This window comes from Apium graveolens, chromosome 5, assembly GCF_009905375.1.
Source record: "Apium graveolens cultivar Ventura chromosome 5, ASM990537v1, whole genome shotgun sequence".
Taxonomy (NCBI): Eukaryota; Viridiplantae; Streptophyta; class Magnoliopsida; order Apiales; family Apiaceae; genus Apium; species Apium graveolens.
The window spans coordinates 292102900-292118906 of record NC_133651.1 but is presented as its reverse complement, the minus strand read 5'-3'; positions in this window follow the sequence as shown (position 1 = coordinate 292118906).

Below are 16007 nucleotides of genomic sequence, written 5' to 3'. Positions count from 1 at the left end.
GACTTTGATAAGTCATAACAACTATAAAGTAATAAGAGATCTCGATATGCCATTATACTTATCGAGATGTCTAGTTCTCTATATACCAAACTGGAGATCTCGAGGTAAAACTCAAAGTACAAAGTGCAAATCAGTTAAATATCCAAGATTATCAATCAACAAACAAATCAATCACTGATTTGAAAAGTCTACAAAAGCAACTTGAAGAGTACAAGATCAAATGCCAAGATTAACTGACAAAGTTGAAGTCACAGACATGCACGATTTACAAAGATACACTAAGCCAGAAATAGAAAGTTTTAGTTAACTTAAAGTAGGGTTTAGTACATGCTATTGCATGCTGTGTAAAACCAGTGGTTACTGTTCTATAAAGTAAACACTGGATACTTTATTTCAGTAGTAACAAAGTGATCTAAAAAGACTTGTAACTCTCAAGAGAGAAACTGAGTTCTTAACATATTAAGAACCCAGAAATTTGTAGCAAAACACTAGCTTGATTTTTATATAAAATTAAGTGAGTTTTGAAAGATAGTGTGTTCATGTGCATGTTTTATTATTTCTGTTAAAGCATATTATCTCTACAAGACAGATTACTTTGTTCACCATTCATAACAATTTAAAAAGCCACTAAAATTGTATAAAACACATTTTTCCCCATGTGTTGTATTATTACCCAACAAGTGGTATCAGAGCAAAATCTGAAAGCAAACAGATTAAAGATCTTGGAAGAATGAATACCCAAGAGCTGAGCAGTATCAAAATCTCTACCTTTGACAGAACTAACTACACACTATGGAAAAAGAAAATATTGTTGTTCATTAGGATGGCCAATCCTTTATACATTCAGATCCTCAAGAATGGGCCTTTTACCCCCATGATAAGAGTTGAGGAATCTACAGATGGAGACATGGTCATTCCAGCACATTATGCTCCTAAAGATCCTTCAGAATATAATAAAACTGAAAAAGAAAAAGTCTCTCTGGATAGTGGCTTGTAGCTTATCTTAATAGAGTCACTTGACAATGTAATGTACAACAACATTGTCAACCGTGACACAGCCAAACAGATCTGGGAGAAAATAGAGATTTTATGTGAAGGAACAGAGGAGGTTAGGTCAAACCAAAGGAGGATTCTAGTTTATCAGTATGAATGGTTTATGGCTAAACCAAAAGAAGGAATTACTGAAGTTTTTGAAAGGTTCAATAAATTGATAAATGACTTGCAGCTACATGATAAATATTATGAAGCTTAGGAGGTTAACCTAAATTTTCTGCTAGCTCTTCCCGATCATCTTGAACAGAAAATATCAGCCATTAAAGAAGGAAGAGATTTAAGCAGAATAACTTTAAAAGTTATATATGGAATCTTGAAAACTTATGAACTTGAAATGCTACAAAGAAAGTCATTGAAAGCACACCATGGTCATGTTGTTGATGGTTCAAGTGCTTTGATTGTAAATGACAGAGAAGAAAGTGAAGATGAGCAAGATGATAAAGTTCCAGTTATTCAAGCTATGGAACAAACAAAGGACCTCAGAAGCAAGTTGTATAGAGCTAGAGGAAGATGAATATTATACCTTGGATGAGCTAGATGAAATGGACCAATCCATGGCTTACCTGGCTAGAAAATTTTCCAACATAAGAGTCAAGAGGCCAAGGTTTTTCAAAGGCAAAGGACAATCTTCCAACAACAACAATTGGAAACCAAAAACGCAGTACAATTCAGGTAACAAAGGTGGCTACAAAACAAGATATGTGGACAGATCAAAGATAAGGTGCTTCAACTGTGATTAGTTGGGTCACTTTGCTACTGAATGTAGAAAGCCTAAAAAGGTGAAGAAAGACAAGGCCTATTTTGAACTGGAAGCAACGTATGAAGCTATCTTGAAAAAGCAGTCTGGAAAGGCTTACATTGTAGAAGGAAAGAGTTGGGATGATACTGATGTTGATGATGAGGATGAAGAGGTTGAAAACTATGCACTCATGGCTTTTGAGCATGAGGAAATATCCACTTCAAAATCAAAGGTACCAACTCTAACCACTATTGATTTAAATGTTAGTCAATATAAAGAGACTGTGGAAAATATGAGTGTGGAGATGTTTCACATACACACTAGCTTAGTGGAAGCTACTGAGGAAGTCAGTAGGCTAACAAAATCTAATGAGAAGCTTGAGAGTGAGAAATAAAAGATGGATCTACTGCTTGTGGAGCTTTAGTCAGTCAAGCAAGAAAATGAATATTTGAAAAATAAGCTGAAGTGTGTCAATGAGATTGAAACTATGTTAAGAGAAAAGATTGAGAAGAATGAGGTGAAACTGAAATCATTCAGGAATGCATCTGAGTTGGTTGGTCAGTACCATGAGAAGAGTAAGCCATGTGCTAACATAGCTACTAGTCTTGATTATAATGCTTTAAATAGCAACAAAAAAGCTGTAGGTGATAAATGGAAAGCAATAGAAAATGAAGATGTCCCAGCTATGCTGAGAAAGGTTGGTTCATCTATGTTCAAAGCATGTGAAGTGGATTTCAGTAAAGAAGAGTTGATCATAAAGCAAGAAATTGCTGATGAAGACAATGAGAAGAAAAATGCAGAAATAAGTCCAACTTCTAAAACTAAAAAGAAGCCCATGGCCAATCAAGATTCCAAGACACCTGTCTAGGAAACAAAAACTGAAGATGCAAGAAAGAAGAAGAAGAATAGAAATGGAAAGATAGGAATAAACAAAAGCAATAATTTTGCTTATGTTGCAGATGCTCCAAGAAAACAATGTCAAAAAATGTGGCTCTGTGAATCATTTAACTCACTTTTGCAAAAAGGTTGTTAGTAAGCCAGAAGTAGGAGCATGCAAATGCAATGAAGCAAAAACTGATGATGCCTACTCATTCTGTGACAAGTTTGATTGCATACCTTGCAACATGAAAGTAATGAAAAGTTGCCACAAGCTGAGAGTTGATCTTAAGGAAATCAATATTGAATCCTCAGCTAAAAAGGACAATGCACATCATTCAATGAACTCTATTCTTTCTGAATCATCAAACTCTACATCTATCAAATCTGTTAACAAGAAGAAAGTACCCAACACTGCTTGGGTTGTTAAACACACTTAAACTCATTGTGTGCAGGGCAAAAAGAAGAAAGTCATATGGATCATAGACAGTGGATGCTCAAGACATATAACATGTGATATGGCCCTGCTATCACAGTTTGAGGAGAAGGCTGGCCCATTAGTGACTTTTGGAGACAACAACAAAGGTTTCACAATAGGATATGGCAAATTAATTTCTGGAAATGTTGTCATTGATGATGTAGCACTGGTAGTTGGTCTTGAAGTGAACCTTCTCAGTGTCAGCCAATTTGCAGACAAAGGTTTCAAGGTTTTATTCAACAAAGAAGAATGCACTTTTATCAGCAAGAAAACTGGTGAAGTTGCTCTGAAAGGAGCAAGGAAATGAAGCTTATTTGTTGCATACTTGGACGCAGCAAATGAGGATAGAATTTGCTGCTTTTACACCAAGGCATCTATAGAGCAAAGCAAGCTATGACATAAGAAACTATCTCACTTGAATTTCAAGGAAATCAATACTCTAGTCAAAAAGGAGTTAGTGAGAGATATGCCTAATCTGGAGTTTGCTCAAGATGAAGTCTGTGATGCTTGTCAAAAAGGGAAAATGAAAAAAATCAAGCCATAAAAGTAAAACTGTGAATTCTATAAGTGCACCTTTGTAACTTATTCACATAGATTTATTTGGATCAGTTAATGTTCAATCAATATCAAGGAAAAGATATGCACTTGTGATGGTGGATGACTACTCAAGATATACATGGGTAGAATTTATACAATCTAAAGATGAAACTCCACACATCCTAATTGAACACATCAAGAAGATTGAGAAGCAGGCTAAAGATCATAATTGTGTAAAAAGATTAATGAGTGACAATGGAACATAATTCAGGAATGCAACCTTAATTGAATTCTGCAAAGACAAGAGAATTATTCAAGAATTCTCAGCTGCTAGATCACCTCAGCAAAATGGAGTAGTTGAGAGAAAGAACATAACATTAGTAGAGGCTGCTTTAACAATGCTTCAAGATGTAAAATTGCCAACTAGCTTTTGGGAAGAAGCTGTGAACATTGTATGCTATACTCAAAATGGATATCTCATTAACAAGAATCTTGGCAAGTCACCCTACTCAATCTTGTCTAAAAGAAAGCCCACTGTAAAGCATCTTAATGTGTTTGGAAGCAAGTGTTATGTGTTGAAGGACAACTCTGAATATGTGGGAAAATTTGACTCTAAAGTTTTTGAGGCAATTTTTCTGGGATATTAATTGAAAAGAACTGCATACAAAGTCTATGTGATTGAACAAAAGAAGATCATGGAAAGCACATATGTTACTTTTGATGATGACAAATGTCTAGGCTTGGAATCCCTTGATGAAAATGAAGCTGAAGCCCTCAAGTTTGAAAATCTCAACATTGATAGTGATTCTGATGATGAAGCTGAAGTCAACACAAATCACAGAGTTGATGAAGAGTCTACTGAACAAATGAATCATGAGAATAGAAGCTCATCTCAAACACCTGAATTTGATAGCACAAACTCAGGGGGAGAAAGAGGAGAAAATTTTAGAAGTCATGCCAGTGATGATGAAGAAGCAGAAAACACAAGTCAACAAACTCACACAAGGAAGTGGGATAAAAGTCACACTAGAGAAGTATTATTGGTGATCCAACTGCTGGAGTGAGGACTAGAAGTGCAACTGCAAATGAATGTCTTCATGCATGTTTTCTGTCACAAGTTGAGCCAAAGAAAACTGAGGAAGCCCTTCTTGATCCTGATTGAATATCTGCTATGCAAGAAGAGCTAAATCAGTTTGAGAGAAATAAAGTTTGGAAACTGGTTCCTGCACCAAAGAACAGAAGCATAATTGGAACAAAGTGGGTGTTCAGGAACAAAATGGATGAGAATGGAATAATTACCAGAAATAAAGCAAGGTTGGTTGTAAAAGGTTACTCACGGGAAGAAGGAATAGATTATGATGAAACTTTTGCTCCAGTTGCAAGACTTGAAGCAATAAGATCTTTCTTGCATTTGCTGCACATTCAAATTTTAAGGTATATCAAATGGATGTGAAGAGTGCTTTCCTTAATGGTGAGTTGGAAGAAGAGGTTTATGTGCAACAACCACCTGGCTTTGAAGATCCAGAATTTCCAAATTTTGTATACAAGTTAGTCAAGACTCTCTATGGACTAAAACAAGCACCTAAAGCTTGGTATAACACACTATCAGAATTTTTGATTAAACATGGATTCACTAGAGGTACTTTTGACAAGACACTCTTCTACAAGAAACATGGTGATGATATGATCCTAGTTCAAATCTATGTGGATGATATTATCTTTGGTTCTACTAATGAAAAGCTTTATCAAATATTCTCCAAGCTTATGCAGAGTGAATATGAAATGAGTATGATGGGAGAATTAACTTACTTTCTTGGACTTCAAGTCAGTCAAAGAAGTGATGGAATCTTCATCAGCCAAACTAAGTATGTCAAAGATTTATTGAAAAAGTTTGGTATGGTTGATTGTTCACCTGCATCTACACCTATGTCTACAGCTACAAACTTGGATGAAGATAAAAGGGGCAAGAGTGTAGACATCTCAAGCTATAGAGAAATGATTGGATCTTTGCTTTACTTAACTACAGGTTGACCAGACATCATGTTTGCAACATGTCTGTGTGCAAGATTTCAAGCCAATCCAAAGGAATCACATTTGATGGATGTGAAGAGGATTTTTAAATACTTGAAGGGGACTCCAAACTTGGGATTATGGTATCCTAAGGGAACTGGTTTTGAAGCTGTTGGATACACAGATGCAGATTTTGCTGGATGAAGGGTTGACAGAAAGAGCACTAGTAGAAGCTGTCAGTTTCTTGGACAAAGACTTGTATCTTGGTATAGCAAGAAACAACAATCTGTGTCAACTTCCATAACTGAGGCTGAATAGATAGCTGCTGGAAGTTGCTGTGCTCAAGTGCTTTGGATTAGAAATCAGCTAATGGACTATGGCCTAGTGTTACATAAAATTCCAATTATGTGTTACAATACTAGTGCTAATCTATTTTGGCTAATCCAGTTAATCATTCTAGAACAAAGCACATTGATGTAAGGTACCATTTCATTAGAGAACATGCTTCAAATGGTACCATTGAGCTTAATTTTTGTTCCAACAGAAAAACAATTAGCTGACATTTTTACTAAACCTTTGGATGAAGCAACTTTTACTAGACTTGTAGGTGAAATTGGAATGCTTAATTCTTCATCCTAAGGCAAGAACTCAACTAATGTTTTACAGCAGATTAATTTCTGATAAATCAAAATTCATTTGATTAATTGGAAATTAACTGAAATATGAATTATAAATATTTCAGAAATCTCTGCATATTTATCTTTCAAAATTCAAAATTCTGCTTGGAAATTTTCAATTCTAAGAAAACTGTCTATATGTTAATTCACATTGTCAATATGTAAAATTAGCACTCGGCAAAATCAAAGTGATCAAAAGTATATAGAGAACTGAGTTCTCGATAAGTCTAATTGACTTATCGACAAGTCATTTTAAGACTTCTCGAGTGAGTTCTCGATAAGTCAATTTTTTAACTTCTCGAGGGACTTCTCGATAAGCTTTATTACGACTTATCGATAAGTCATTGTAGAGTTCTCTATAAGTGTTAAATTACAGAGTTCTCTACAAATATAATTTTAGACTTATAAATAACTCAGAACTGGAATAATTTAATTCAATAAATTATTTTAGTAAAATACTTTTGGCAAAATTATTCTGATTTTATCTGGATTTATTCAAATAAAAATTAGAAACAATTCAGTCCATTTTGGACAAACTAAGTATTTATTTGACATCTCGACAAGTCAGTTTTAGTTCTCTAAAAGAGTAAAATAAAATGACTTCTCGATATGTAATTCCCTTTTCAAAATGACTTCTCGATAAACAAATTCCAAACATTTATTTTTGAGTTCTCGATAAGTCATTTTCTTTTACTATAAATACTCAGACATCTCGACATACACATACTTACACCTTCGATATCTCTAAGTGACCTAGCTTTTTCAATTCCAAACCGATTTCTCTCTCGTTTCAAGCTCTTTCTCACTAATTTTTCTTACCCATTCATTCTTACTCAACAACAATGACACTCAACAATGTTAGAGCTGATATCCCCAAACAAGGAACCAACTACCTTGCTTTCACTGATGCTAACCAAGCTCCTGATAGTTCAAGGGGTTCGTGAAATTTTTGTCTGAATCTTATCTGGCAGGTGCTCTAACTGCTAATCCATTCCTGTACTTGGATATCCTGCATGAGTTTTGGACAACAGCTATAGTAAGGACAGTTATGAATGACAACTATGTGTCAATGGTGGTGACTTGCTCAATTGGAGGCCAACAAATAGAGTTCAATGAACAAGATGTGAATGCAGCTTTGGGGCTTCCAACTGCAAATCTAGTGGAGGTGCCAACACAGGATGAGCTAGCTGAGTTTATGGATTTCATCAACTATGGTGGAAGGATCAATCTAGCAAGTCTGAACAGAACAAACCTAAGGAAGGAATGGTCCTTTGTGTTTGATTCTATAGTAAGGGCCTTCACATGCAGGAAGACATGATATGACAACATCTCAAGTGTGGTGCAAAAGCTGGTGTTCTCAATAGCTCACAACAGATACTTGAATGTTGGTCTATTGATCCTGGAAGAACTTGCTACCAAGCTAACAATGCTATCTAGGAAATAGAAACTGAGCAAAAAAAGAGAAAGCAGGCAAAACTGACAAAACTTGGAGCTGACCACTCAAGCCACCTCTGCATCCTCTCAAAAGGGTGTAGTTGTAAACAAGGGGCTTAAACAGACTCTAGAGGCACCCTCTCAAAATGATGTCTCTACTGAAAAGAGCATTAGCCCAAATGCACCTTGTAATGAGTCTGCACAACCATCACTTGAACAAATCCAAGTGTATGGTAGGAGAAATAAGGATGACACACACAAGGATAGCACATCTCTTGAAACTCCCTCATCTATTCAGGGGGAGCTGCCAACACTCAGTTCTGAAATTCAAAATCTTCTATCTAAAATTTCTTCTTCATACACAGCACTTGAACCTGATTCTCAAGTGCAACCTCACTCAAGTGACTTGGTTCAAGAAACCTTGTTCACCACCCAGACACCAAATTTAGATGGTGAGAGGTTACTAGCTGGGGTAGACCTTGATGACACCATCACAAACATGGGGGATTCATCAGTTTTTACTGAAGACCCCATGGTGGTTACAGATGCACCTTTATGTGTAAATCAGCCTTCACAGGCTATAAGGTTTGAGGGTAGTACTCCTGAGGGGGTGCTATCTAAATCCTCTCCAATTCAATTGGAGGTTCCTGTCACAGGAACAACTCCCCTCAAAACCCTAGCTGAGATTGCCTTAACAATTGAAGCTGGGAGTATAATTGTCAATGACCCTGCTATGGGAGAGGCAAGGTCATCACATTCATGTGACAGTGCTTTGCAAGAAGCACAAGGGTTTGAGACTGGTACACATGACAGTAACCCAGTCACATCCCCTCCAATTCAACTGGAGGTTCCCACTACAAGTGGAGAAAAATAACTTGTGATAACCACCGAGCAATCTGTGAGTCAAAATGTGACTCTTGTCACAGGTGGTTCTGTTACTTTGTCACCATCATACCCAATAAATCAACCTTCAACTTCTCAACCTCAACAACCCCACCTCATTTCACAATGGTTGCAGACAACTAACTCTCAACCTACAACTGTAAATGATCTTCTTGTTGAGCAGATTTCTGGGCTGACCAACATTTCACAGCATCTACTTACTACAGATATGTGCAACCAGGACTATCAAGCCATTCTGCTAACATACAATAAAAAAGTTGAAAAGCAGAAGGAGAAAATTGTAAATGAAGCTGAGCAAGATGGAAATGTAGATGCTTGGCTTTCTAAGGATTTTGTTTTGGAGATGGATCAGGTCTTTCCTAGGTTTAGAGATGAATATGTCACAATTCTAGGAAGTAATGCCAAGGCCTTGACTTCATAAGATGTCTATGATGCAGTCACTGAAGTTTACAAAGCTCAACTCAAGGCTTTTTACCTATTTGGTAAAGCTCTAGAACTAAAGTTGGCTGGTCATGAAGACAAGGTAAGGAAGCTGGTGAGAGAGAAGATGGATGAGATCATACCTTCTCAAATCAAGATGACCTCAAAGTTTAAACATTTTGCTGACCAAATGGCAAGGTTTGATCTAACCTCTGTGGAAAAAGATGTCAAAAATCTTAGACAGTCTTTCATTGCTCTCCATGAAGTGGTTCAACAACAAATAACAAGCTCAAATGACACAAAGCTCAAGTTGAACCAGCTTCACCAAAGCAGATATAAGCCCTCTGTACTGCTCATGGAGGGTATCAAACAAGCTTTAGAAGAAACTTTTGGATCCTCAGTAGCTTCAAGCTCTCAACCACCTACTTCCACATCTACAAATCTCCAAATTCAAGTTCTTCAAAATCAAGTCTCAACTCTACAATCCTCAAATGACAACCTCACAGCTCAAGTGCATGCTCTCACTACACTGGTGTAGAGTCAACAAGCATTTACAAATGCAAAATTCTGTTTCTTTGGGAGCCATCATGGGCAAGCTCAATATTTCATTGCCTGCACTTCCTGAGTCTGTGAGGTCAGAATTACCCACTCCCCTCATCATGCCTGTTGCCAAGACTAAGGGGGAGATAGAAGCTAGGATTCAACAATCCAGGGATGCTAGTAAGTCAAAGGAAATATCCACAACTTAGCATGGTCAAAGTTCTTCAAAAACTCAAATCTCTTATGATGTTGGAAAAGAAAGACTTTTAAAGGCTGCAGAAGGACCAAATCAAGATCAAGAATTCAGTGAATTTCTTGCAGTACTAAGGATGTCTCTTCAAAACAACTACATCACCTACAAAAGAGCTTTGACCAAGAACATCAACTCAGGGTTGTGGTTGTAAAGATTGATAACTTTTTGGAGAAAAGGATTGTTGTGAATATCAATGATGATGGTGTGGATAGATGTCTCCAGGTGTCTCTTCCAAATCTTAGAACTTTAGGAGCATCTGAGCTAGATGTAGTAATTGACAAAGTACATGTTGTCATCACAGAGGACACCCAACTACTCCATGAGCTTAAAAATGCACATATAGCAGCTTTTCCTGAAGCCTATCTATATCCAAATAAAGGGGTGGCCTACATCTGTCCAAGAACCAAACAATGCACACAGCTTACTATTCCTAAAAATTGTATTAGATCAAACATGAGGCCGATCATGACTATTCAATCTGATCTAAAATACAAAAAGAACAATAAGGCTGAAGATGTGGAGATGATAAGGATCTTGGACAGATACCTACTGAATCCTGACACCATATTACCAACATCACAATTTAATTTAAAAGATGACAAGGATGATGATGAGCAGAAGCATGATGAGCAAAAACCTTCTGGCTCAAATCCAAGTCAGTCTCCAAAGGCAACTAGTAGCAATGACAAAAAGCAGGATGAGAAGAAGGGAGATGACAAGAAGAGAGGAGAAGAGAGAAGGAGAAAGAAAAGGTAAGATGGCTCAGAACCACAGCAACAAACCCTAAAAATCCAAATTAACCAAGCTCAACCTTCTAAGCCAACAAACTCAAATACTAAACCACCTCAAACCTCAAAGCCTAAATACTTGTACAAACAAACTGCTAACAACTTTTTGAAAATACCAATCACCTCAAACCAAACATTTCTAAAAAAAATCAAACCTACCTTCTGCTAAGCCATCAACCAAAATTCACTACAAATCTGTTGGGAGGAAACATAAGAAAATACAAGTCACTGAGAGGGCCATATGGAATTGTTATAATCAAAATGATTTTCTACCTCTAAACTGGTGCATCTCAGATGAAGACTACTTTCAACAATTAGCTGAAAAAATGGTCAGAGTGTAGGCTGTAACACTAAGGGAAGTAAGAATCTACTATCAGGATGGATCCTTCACATTTCTTGGCAGCAATTTAATGGACACCTTTTCAACTACAGAAATCAAGAGAGTGATAAGCTTACTGAAGGATAAGGACACTGCAACTAAGGCATGGAGATTTGTTTTGGCTGAATTGTTGGTAGAAAGGGAAGAAAGAAGAGCAAGAAACAAGGCTGAAAGTGAGGAGAGGAGGAGAAAGTATGATGAGGAGATAAAAATGTACATTAAAAAATCTGAAGATCTCAAGGCAAAAGGGATGAGTAGAGTTACTAAGGATAGAAAATTTCTAAATATCAAAGCTGGCACATTTTCAAGATTTAGGATTGATTTACTGAGCAGTTATTCAATACATGACAAACTCAAACTTGTGGAATCTTTAAGAGGGACACCAATCATAGAGGAACTGGAAATTCTTGTATACTTAAAGGACCTCATTAGAGAAGAAACTGGATATGAGACATTTGTCTGATGTGTGTATCTGTTAAACTCAAGAAATCACCTAACGTATGAGTGTTATATTTGTGTCAATTTGTATGTAAAGTTTATTTTCCATTGTAGATTGGGGTTAGTCTTGTTAACATGCATGAATTTGTGATAAGCAATCTTCTCACAAATTGGGGGAGATTATTGTGCAAGACATGCCTGTACTATAACAAGACTAAGTCAAATTGACAGCCCCACGTAAGTTGTATGATAATCTAAGTTTGCATTTTGTATTGTATCACTTAAGTCTGTAAAAATGAAAATAGATTAGACTGGAGTATTTTTCTGTAAAACAGTCTCAAGCCTAAGAATAAACTCTGGAAGAAGATCATACCTCAGAGACTTTGTGAAGAAGCTTGGAGTTGAATAAATTTGTTTTGGGAAAAAACATTTTAAGTCAAGAAATCTACAAGTCACAAATTAAGGGTTATAGAGAAGTAATTCGAGAACTCCAGAATGACTTATCGAGACGTCAAGAAAAGCCTACAGAGAAGTCTCAGAGATATCGACAAGCCAAATTGAAGACATAAAGATTGGAGATATCGACAAGTCATTTCTTTTCTAGAGAACTCTGAGATATTGACAATCAAAATATCACTAGAGAACTCAGAGACATCGATAAGTTAATTCTACATGCAAAGAAATGGAGACCTCGATAAGTGAAGTTCATTCGAGGAATCACTGGAGAACTCAGAGATCTCGATACGTCAAGATGATACTTGAGAACTCATAGATCTCGACAAGTCAATTTTATATTCAAAAACTCAGAGACTTCGATAAGTCATAACAACTATAGAGTAATAAGAGATCTCGATAAGCCATTATACTTATCGAGATGTCTAGTTCTCTATATACCAAATTGGAGATCTCGAGGTAAAACTCAAAGTACAAAGTGCAGATCAGTTAAATATCCAAGATTATCAATCAACAAACAAATCAATCACTGATTTGAAAAGTCTACAAAAGCAACTTGAAGAGTACAAGATCAACGTCCAAGATTAACTGACAAAGTTGAAGTCACAGACATGCACGATTTGCAAAGATATACTAAGCCAGAAATAGAAAGTTTTAGTTAACTTAAAGTAGGGTTTAGTACGTGCTATTGCATGCTGTGTAAAACCAGTGGTTACAGTTCTATAAAGTAAACACTGGATGCTTTATTTCAGTAGTGACAAAGTAATCTAAAAAGACTTGTAACCCTCAAGAGAGAAGCTGAGTTCTTAACATATTAAGAACCCATAAATTTGTAGCAAAACACTAGCTTGATTTTTATATAAAATTAAGTGAGTTTTGAAAGATAGTGTGTTCATGTGTATGTTTTATTATTTCTGTTAAAGCATATTATCTCTACAAGACAAATTACTTTGTTCACCATTCATAACAGTTCAAAAAGCCACTAAAATTGTCTAAAACACATTAACCCCCCTCCCCCGTGTTGTATTCATTATCCAACAAGATGATCATTATGTACCCAGACCATTATGATGTATTTATATTTGACCTAGCCTATTAGGATGATACTTTGGTTATTTATTGATATTCGCTTTGTCGGCATACTATATTACCATTCTCAGATGGTTGATGATTCTGTTATATTAAGAATGTTGACGTATTTTATAGCACTTTAATTCAAGTCGCTTTAGTGGATAACGACATTACCTGGATATGTTAGATAACCAAAAACTTTCATAAGTTATAAACCTGTTTCACAATTACGTCTATAAGAAAACCAAATAAATTTTAAAAATGTAAAATTAACTTAATAGGAAATCAATGTTTTCTTTAAACTGGATTATACCAGAACCATTAAGTTTTCTAAATCCAAAACTCGTAAATAAAATTTTCTACGACCTTTAAAAAATTAATTTAACTGATATATTTGAAAAACTTCAGTTGTCCCAATAAAAAGGACAAGAAGAAGAAGTTGTACCCCATTATACAAAGAAGCTAGAAAGACATTGTTTACTTTACTCAAGGTTCAGATGACATATTTTTGGAAAAAGGACTTCTTGAAAATATTCAACCACGAAATTGAAATATTTAAGGAAATTACTAGAAACCTCTGTTTTGGTTCATATATGTTTACTTTCTGAAATTTTCAACTTCAAGCATGAGTACATTGAATTATTTTGATCAAAACTTTTTATTTCAATCTTAATAGTAAAAAGATACCAAGAGGAAGACCTAGAAAAAATCAACAACCTCTACCTAAGGAGGAACAAAGTCATAATACCCCACCTCAATAATAAAACCAAGACCGAAGACAAGGACAAGACCCGGTTCCCCCCCAGACCCCGATGATCCCATAAGATTGTTAGTGGATTTTTTCAGATAGCTCACCTAGAATCCTCAACCTTAAATGGAGAGGAATCCCGAGCCACCGACTCTTTCTACTATTAGTTTCAAGTCGTTTAAATATTTGAACCCTGCTGAGTTCAAGGTACCACTGATCCTATTGAGGTCAGAGTTTGGCTTCGAGAAATTGGAAAAGATTTTTGACATAGTTGGTGTAAAAAAGGGGAAGAAGACCATATTTGCTGCCTGTATGCTGAAAGGCGAAGCCAACTATTAGTGGAAAGAGAAGAAAGTATTGGAAAGGACTATACATATACCTTGGACTAGGTTTACGAAACTAGTCTTAGAGTAATACTTCTCAAAGTACTTGGATAATCAAATGGAGCTCAAGTTTCTGGAGCTTAAACAAGGAAATATGATAGTAGCTGAATACGAAGCTAAGTTCACACCATGTAGATAGCTAGGTTTATACCCCACCATGTAGATACTGAGGAAAAGAGGGCCAAGTGTTTTTAGCAAGGCCTAAAGCCATACATTCAAAATCGCGTGGCGGTGCTAGAAATCACTAATTTTGCTACCTTAGTTCAAAAGGCCGCTATTGTAGAAAATGGTATCGAGTTGTACCCAAAGGACAAGAACGTGAAGAAAATGAAATTTCAGAAACAAGAAGGAAACAACTTTGAAAGAAAATTTGGAAACCAGACCGAAAAACGACCATTTGTGAAACGTGAAGATAATGTTGCTCCTAGAAGAGTTGAGAATATTGATAACCATATAGGCGAACAGAGATTAAGAGCTTCTCAGATATTCAATTTAACTCAATATAGGCCACCTTTACCTGGATGTAAGATTTGTGGGAATAGGCACTCTGGAGAGCGTCTCCAGCCGAACATCATTTGCTACAACTGTGGATAAAGGGACACTTTTTATATAACTGCAAAGAGAGGATGATTGTGTGTTACTCTTGTGGAAAGAAGGGTCACATGGATAAGGACTATCAAAATCCAGCACCAAAGGAATACTCTGTACTTAGACTCATGGCACCTCCAAACAAGAAAACTATTGCACACATTTCTAGCCTGACAGTCAAGGATACTATTAATGCTCATAATGAGATAGCAGGTACATTTCTAGTAAATTATGAAGGTGCATGTCTTTTGGTTGATTTTGATGATACCAAATCTTTATATTTAAAATTTTTGTAAATAATTTAGGTATTGAGTCAGATTCTTTAGGTAAAACCTGATCATAAATAAAGAAAATTGTTAACGTCGGTCAAGTATATCCAACTACAATGTAGAACCTGAAGGAAAATACCTTTTTGTTGATCTCAATTTTTTTAAGTTAGAGAATGTAATAAGAATGAACTAGTTAAATAGAGTAGGACGTTTAAATCAATTATCATCATAAGCAGGTAATTTTGAACAAGCAAGATAATAAGCGGATTACGTTGCATGGACAAAAGAAGAAAGAAAGTCTTAACAATGGTTCAATCAAATCGATTTTAATGAGATTGAGGTCACCATATATTTTTCCCCAGGAGCTCAACAAATTTCGGAAAGTAACCTTATCACATACCTATATATATATATATAAACTGTTGGAACTATAAATCTTTCGCGTATTCGTCCTTAATCATTGATAGCTTCCTCACTGAGATAAACAACCCTATTCATATAAGGGATAAAAGACTGTTTGTCTATAAGACAGAAGTCGGGTGGGACGCCACTGATTGGTTTGTTGCGTGTCATTAGAGTACTAAAAGCTAGCCACCTTATGTCTCTGACAATGGTTCTAATCACAATGTATCAGATGTTCAGTGATCATGTTAATTTCTCAGTTAACCCTCTTATAAAAGATTTCATTGATTTAATTATGCGCATGCCTCTATCTGACCAATATACGAATTTATCGGGATTACTGTAAGGATTAATGCTTAAGAGTTACAAAAGGAAATAATAAAACATTATAGTAGTGGAATTTTCCATTCAGGAAATAAGAATGTCAAAAAGTAATTTCGTGTATAGATCGCGAAATTCGGAGATACCATTACACAAGTTCGCGAATTACATCATTAAAATATATGCGTAATATCCCCTAGTTAAGTATTGAGATCCGCAGAAGATTCATTTGAAAATCCAGCAATAT